Here is an 8,278-nt window from a genome sequence, read left to right on the forward strand (position 1 = left end):
CAGAATCTCAAGGTCCAGAAACAGTCCAGGGTCCACATCAAAATACACGAGCAAGCAGAAGAAATCCAAGCAACAAGTAAGAGGCAGGGTCAGAATCGGGCAGGGTTCAGCAACAGGTGATCAGTTCATACCAATAAAGGCATGGCGAAGACAGTGGCCAGGGTCAGGCAGGGTCAAACCAGGTTTTCTGTTAGAGTCAGGGACATGAACAAGGCTTGACCGCTGTGGAAAAGACAGACGATCTCATACTAAGCAGATCTGGTATTTAAGTAGTGGGCAGAATGGGTGAGGATAATCAGCAATCAGGCCAGGGAAGAGTGCAGCTTGTTAGCAGAACAGAAACCATAGTAGTAAAAGTAAGGAAGTATGGCTAAGTTCCTGTTTTTTTTCTTCTGGATAATCAAAAATTAAACAAATATTCCAACAGTATTTAACTCGAAACATTACAAAATCATAAAGTAAATTAACTTTATATACAGTAAAGAAAATTCTTTGGTGGAAATCCTTATTTTGGATCATAAATGTTTGCTTGTTTAGATGTTCTATATGTTCTAATTATGGGTAATCGAAACATTGTTAGAAGTGCAGAAAAATAAAAAATGGAAAAAAACTGCTTTTGAATCAAAGAATATCAGATGATAAAATGACAACATGCATTGTGGAATTTAAAGCTGTGTGCTGGTATTTTCCTAGCAGCTGAACCGTGAACGACATCGTCACTTCCCTTTGTGTTAAGAAACATTTCCTCATTTGAGGCCTTGAAAAAGCAAAGCTGTCCCATCTCATCTAAAAAGATATGAGTAGGAGTGGAAACTGATGGCAGTTTGGTCACAATGCCCTTAGATTAGTTTCTTTCTACTGTGTGCAGGCATACATGCCTATCACTCAGCTGCTCAACAAAAGATTTAACACAGGAAAATGTTCCATGACATCTAAGATGGATCCTCCTCAACTGTTTGGAAATTTTTAAAGCTCAGTTAAGTTGATTGAGCTGAGTCATTCATACTAAATTAAAACTGATTCATCAGTGCTTTTATGCGCTGACATTAACAAAAGGCTTGCTAAAACCGAGGCTGCTCCCTGTAAAGCTTTGGTTTGACATAAGTGATCTACAGTAAGCAAGTTTTTTTTTTAACTTCTGGATGTTTATTTGGAGAAGTGTATTGTGCGTGCGATTCACAGTACACACAAAACCTCAAAATATTCGGCCCTTAAAATAGGTCAAACGAACAAAACCAGTTTAAAGTCCTAACGAAACTGAAAATAACACAAAAGAAACAGAACTGACTTAACAAGGGATAAAGGCGAATTTAAATACCGTACATGAGCTAGTCTGAACCCATCCAGGGTAACACAAAGAAGCTAAATGAAGAAAGAGAACCCAATAGTCAGTTAAATAACTAAAACACAAACTTAAAAATGAAAAATTAAAAGCATAAAACTGCTTCAAAAATTGATATTTCAAACATTTAAATTAAACTAAACTAAAGCTCTCCCTCCCCCGAGGGAGCCGTTGACAAAAAGGTCCATGGCACTTCCTGGCCATTGGCATTGCCCACTCCAGCATTCCTTCCAGCACCAGTAAAAAGAATACAAATTAAACAATGAAGCAAAATTTAACAGTAGAAAATAAAATAGTGCTGAAAGTATTTAAACTAAGTTTAAAAACGTAAGATATTAGTGTTAAATGATAAACTACATAATTGAAACGTGTTGGTGCATGGAATTACTGCCTTTAAATACTCGAGTCAGAGATTGAGAATAAAATGTTTTTGATTTGTTTTTTTTTCCCTTTTCTTTTTCCTTTGTTAAGCTAAACTGGATATAGGATAACTTTACAAAATGATTTCTGTATTTTTATTAGTTGAAGACATCAATTGGCATATTTGTTTTACATCATTGTTGTACAGCCTGGAGAGCAGTTTGTGCTACAGCGCAATAATCGCCATTACAAAAATGTACTTTAATCATCCATCTTAACCTCTGAGTCCAATTCAGGGTAGCAGGGAAGCTGGAGCCTATCTCAGCAATTACTGGGTGAAAGGTGGGGTACACTCTGCACAGGTCGCCAGTCCATCGCAGGGCCCAGACATAGAGACAAGCAACCATACACGCTCATACTCACTCCTTGGGACAATTTAGAGTAACCAATTAACCTAACATGCATGTCTATTTGAACGGTGAGAAGAAGATGGAATAACCGGAGGGTATCCACATATACACAGTGAGAACATGGAAACCACACAGATAAGCCACAGTTTGAACCTCCTGTACTTTACTCACACAGAACAAAAATTCATCAACTTAATGAACTGCAAACACTGTGATAAAACATTACTTCACACATCATGCTTATGGCATGTTTGTCTTTTTATAAAAACAAACAACTATGTGATCCCTTTGACTTAATACTGAGCTCCCGAGGGGAAACGAGGAAAATATTTCCTTTTGCGTTACCCAGTTTTATACCCATGTTTCTGCCCCAAAGAAGTTTATCCTCCTGCTGCAGACATGCCCGTTTATGGCCACAGCCTGCTCACTGACCTCAACTCCTGGTAGTGTTGCCAGCAGTAGTGACCCTGTTCCAGTCTGTTCTTTCCAGGGAAAGAGAGCACTTTATTTACAAATCACACTGACTGATTTTCTTTTTAACTTTAGTAAATTCCTCTCTGCTGCTATGCAGTGCTGATCTGTGTGTTTTTATGCAATTTAAACTGCATGAGAAAATCACTGTACCATGAAATCATGAGAAAACTATTCAGCATGAGTGCTGTGCTTGGTTTCAGACAGTTGAAAGCCTTGCTTCAACATTGTTATTGCATTGAGTGATCAAAATAGAACTGTCAATGTAGAGTCTATATAATTCACTCTGCAAGCAAAAGTGGTCTTTAAAAAGTAAAAATGTTATTTTCAACCACACTGTGGTCTCCAAGTGATACAAATCAACTGAGCAACATAATATAGAGAGAATATTCATAGAATGAATACCTTTAAACCATTCAGTCCACAAGTTGACAAAATCCAAGCTTTGTTTGTTTGTGAGATTTGCCTCTTTAGCTAAGTGCAAAACTGTTCTCCACAGGAAGTAGGTTTTGGTTCTGAAAAAAAGCAATCACTTGGGGATGCAGGATCTCCTGCAACACGGCAGCCCAATACCACATTTATGTTTCTTTTTCATTTTGTTGCTGATTTTTTTCTTGTATGATTTATTTTGCCAGCCTGAACATCTTTTTTAAAAGTGCTCTTGTTGATTGTCTGTTTTTGTGTTTTTATACCCTTGTTTTTCCTTCTGTTTGCTCTTTTTGTTTCCTGTTTTCAAGGGCAAAGCAGGCAGGCAGGGGCAGATCGGGCCAGCAACAAACAGGCAGGCAAAGCAGGCAGGCAGGCAGGCAGGCAGGCAGGGGCAGATCGGGCTCTGACTTACTGATAAGAGCACATGCTGTATTCCTGATTAAAAAGAAAAGTTGGGGTAGAAATAATCAGACCGATTAGGTGATATTTTATCAGTGATTAAATATACTGAAATGGAAACATGCAAAACCAGTTTTAAAAAATCAGGAAGCTTAAGGATTGATGGATGATGCAAACAGTCAGCCATCAACAATCAGCTGCCCAGTTGCTTGCTATATTGATTAGTCTGGGCTCTTTGTTGGAACAACATGACTCATTTTCAAAGAGTTTTATTGGCTGAAGAATGCTGTGCTGCACTACTTCGGTCCAGGTGGTTGGCGATCTAGACAGTCAGTGGATGGCAACCATATCCCAACAAGCCTGCAATGTCACCACAGTAGTAGTGGAAGGATGTTTTGGGCTAAAAGACTTAGGTATCAAAATGACTTCTTTAAAAAAAAAAAACGCAGCTTCTGACTGACCAGTTCATGTCATGGTACAAAAGGAAGAACCATTCCCTTTGCAAGGAAGTTACTGATACATAAAAGAAAACTCTACTCCATCATATGCTGCAAAAAACAGCTTCGAATCCTTGGTTACTATGGGTATAAAGGGAGAAAAACCCATCTTGTGGTGACCATTATGCCATGACTTTAATCATATTGCGATCAAATAAGATCTGCGCTGATGAGGCAGTGATTCTAGCAGTCCTTGGTTCATCCTATTTCTATAAAAAAAAAAAAAAAAAACCTTTCCTAACTTCCTCCACATCGGACCGTGAAACAATCCTCCCTTCCAGACCTGCCTATCATCCCACACATGCTTTTCTTTTGGTTGTGTTTGCCCAAAATCCTGTGCTCTGCACCCAAAATGTCACTTTAAAACCAACTATTTAGGGCATTATTAACACCAAGTAATATGGAGTTTAAACAGTAATAAAAAATGTAATAAAGAAACTCACCCCACATCCACAAGAAAAAGAAGCTGCATATTAGATAACAGCAGTTTTTGTGTCGAAAACAGGGCAATGCTTCATCAGTAAATTAATTTATTTGGATACCTAAATAGGCGCAGACAAAAGCAATTGATCTGTAATTATCAGGACTAAGACCACTTTGCAGAGCACTGATCAATACTTTACATTAAAACACAGCACATCCTCCACACAAAATAGTGACGACCGCATCACTATAGTTCCCTATTTAAAATTACTTGCGCCTTTCAAATTCAATCAAATCTTATTGAAATAAAATTGGTCACGTTAATATTTGTGTACTTTTTTATTTGACAATCATAAAATGAAACCAAGGCCAGCTTTGCCTGCGCAAAATGATCATTTTTCATGTACAAAAGTGATGACAGATAAAGAAAACCGCTCCACATTTTCTCATCGATGTCCCAAATTACTCTCTCAATATAAATTAAGAATAAACAATAACTTAGGTCTTCACATAGTGAACTGGAACAGCAAAGTAAACTTATTAAAGCTCTGTAACTAGCAACACAACAGGTGCCATGTCTCCTTTAGGTCACGCTTAAGCAGGCATTAGAAGAGGTAGATAAAGACATGTGCTCTTTTTGTCATGAAAGTAAATGTATTTTCTGCAGGTTTTCACACATGAAATGAAATATAAGGGACCTCTAAGTACAAAACATAAATTTTTTTGTTGTTTTTTTTTTAAGGTCAGTCACCTGACCTGAAATTAAGCATCCCTTAAAACATGCATAGTGTATTTTAGTATATATTTGTTAAGGTAACAACTCTGGATTCTTTGGTCTTTCAGGGAAGAATATTAAGTGTGTACATCAAGAGTGTAGTACAAGGATGCCTACAAATTGTCCTTGTCTCCTGTAACTTCAATAATTGCTAAAGCCTGTGCTTTGTAAATGTTCAAAGAAATAGTCCAATGTTTTCATTATTTTGTACATGAAATGCTTCTCCCTATCTAACTTTACGATGAACTTCAATTCACCATGCTCATACTCTCCAAATGACACTGTTCTGCTAGATTTCTAGCAATAATTTCCAGCTTTTTTTGTAGTCTGCTGGCAACGTTGCTTGCTTTCGTTTGAGTCAGTACAGATATAAACTTGTGAATCTGGCTTGCGGTAGCAGAGGCAGTCCAGGTGTTGATCCGTGCATGAAGCTCTGTTCTGGAAATTGCTCCCGGCTTTTTGCCATCCTCAGATGGGAGCTGGTTAACAAGTCGACGCAACCGTTGGATCTTCATGGGAGGGTGAACAAAAAATGTTTGGAAGATTTCTCTGAGGTATTCTGCTGCGTCTGCAAATCAGCAACCAGCAAACAATGAGATTACACATAGAAGACCCGGTCTGATAACAATGCAGTATTCATAGACTGGTGGTGGCTTTGCATGGAGCTATGTCAGCTTTGATTAACTATGTAAAACTCTAAATAAAAATAAAATAATCAGTCAGATCTATGTAAAGGGATTTTTGGTGTCTTTTAATCTCACTGCGTTGCATCTTACCTTTCACATCTGGGCAGTTTGCACATAAACTGTCATGCCTTGTGGATCCTTTCAGCACCATCTGCAACCCTTCACTGCTACAGTTCTTGTGGGCCATGCACTTTTGGTGAGCAGATGAGATGTTAGAGTAAGTGCCATCAGGGCAAATATGGCACACTGTGTTATGTTCAGCTGTACCTGGAAGAGAATCACAGATATAGTTAACACTGTACTTTGAAGGAATTAGTTTAAAACTATTAAATTACATTTGATCTCCATTCAACTACTTTGTTGTTGTATTTATGCACACAAAAGGTGTTTATAATGAACATAAAGAGCATTAAAGCAGCAACAGTGCAGTAGAGATACTCAGAATATAGAGCATAACACTTCCAAGACTAAGTGAAATGACCTTCAAATTTGTGTTGCAGAAACAATAAAGATGGGAAGAAAAAAGCCATGATTCTGATCTTTTCCTGCAAAGCAAATGAACTCTGATCACTTTGCTGCCACTTTTAATCTCAGTGCGATTACATGTCCTTGTTTCAATTCTTTCATCGGAGCTTTTAAAATTAACATAATGTTGCTGGGTTTGTTGAACTTTATTCTCATGTTTTTACCCTTCATGACCTTCATCATCCTCTGAATGTTGTTTGGAATCTTGTTTAGTACATGCGATAAACGTGGAAGTAGTTGGATTTATTGCTCCCCCCACTGTTTTATCTTTTCCTTTCTTGTCTTGCACTTCCAATATAATAAATAAATAAATAAATGAAATAAAGCAGTGTACAAAGCAAGAAAGAGTTGGGAAAAAAAAGTAAATCGCATTTAAAAACGGTTCATGTTTAGTTGCTAAGCAATCTCCATGGCAACAATATTATTGACCTGATAGCTGATATAAAAAGGAGGGCTGCACCAGAAGATCACTGGTCTGATACTTGGTTTGGTGGGAGACTCAAACGGTGGTCTTTCTGTGTGGAGTTTGCATGTTCTCCCTGTGTGTGAGTGGGTTCTCTCTGGATACTCCTGCTTCCTCCCACCATCCAAAGAGGTTGGGTCAATTGCTTACTCTAAATTGCCCATAGGAGTGAGTGTGAATGGCTGTTTGTCTGTGTGGAACCTGCGATAGACTGTCAACATATCCAGGGTGTACCCTGCCTCTCACCCAAAGGCTGCTGGGATAGGTTCCAGCTCCCACGTGACCCTTACTTTGATTAAGTGGGTTCAGAAAAAGAATGAGTGAAAAATATAAAAGAAATTCCTGTGTTAAGTGAAGTTAGCGTCCAATGTTTCTTTGAGAGGCACAAATAACATGTAGGCTACATATATTTACATGTATGGTGTTCTGTTGGTGTTTTAGTAGTAATAAATTCATATGTTTCAGCAGCAATTTGGATTTTAAAACTGTTTCAAACTTATTTTAAAGCAAGCATATTGACATTTATAAAAGTGTAGACAAGGAAGTTAACATGGATTATTTATAATGAATGAAATATTAAGAAAAAAAAACTTCGGGATTCTGTCTGTTTAATGCTGATTCTACCTTCGGTCAGCACTCCTTGCCCGGATGGACACTCGCTGTGAGGGAAGCACATGTCGTAGTCCCGACTGTAGTAGTAGCCTTGTTTACACTCGCACACACAGTCGCTGTGAGTGGTGCACTCCTTCTTCACCACCTGGTTGCGGCTGCAGGTTGCGCACCTTAGACACTTGTTAATGTAGTTCCACAGCTGCGTGTAGGACCCCTCGGGACACGGGGAGCACTGGGTCTTTTCTACGGACGAACAGCGAGAGCGCATGAAGGTCCCCGGGGGGCAGCGGTCACACTGCACCGGTTTGCCAGTGATCGGATCCTTGTCTTCGTAAGTCGGCGTCGAGGCGACGGAGAATATAAGAGCTGCGTGCGCAGACAGCAGCAGCACCAGCGGAAAACGCGGAGCGGACACCTGGATGGAGGGACAGAGGAACAGGTTAGTAACTCAAACTAGGTTACGTAGAAAAACAAACTAACAAAAAAAAAAAAAAAAAAAAAGTGAGAAATATCTGAGATTTTACTCTCAGACGAGAAGTCACGGCATGCTTCCATCAGCTGCGATGTCTCCACCTACCATTATGAATGTGGAAGCAGTCTGCCAGGAGGAGGATGACGATGGTTTCCAAACTTACTCCTGTCTTTATAACTCTCTTCGATCTCCCGCCTCCCTTTGATTGGTGAAAAGTCAGATGTCATGGTATTACTTTATTTTTCCTGAAGAATAATTAAGCTATTAGTCAGAGTATCAATATCGCTGCGTCACTGGATAAATAGCTGCCTGTGACGTATGTATGAATATTCATACATACATACATACATATATATCTATCTATCTATCTATCTATCTATCTATCTATCTATCTATCTATCTATCTATCTATCT

Source organism: Telmatherina bonti (assembly GCF_933228915.1).
Source record: "Telmatherina bonti genome assembly, chromosome: 19".
Classification (NCBI taxonomy): Eukaryota; Metazoa; Chordata; class Actinopteri; order Atheriniformes; family Telmatherinidae; genus Telmatherina; species Telmatherina bonti.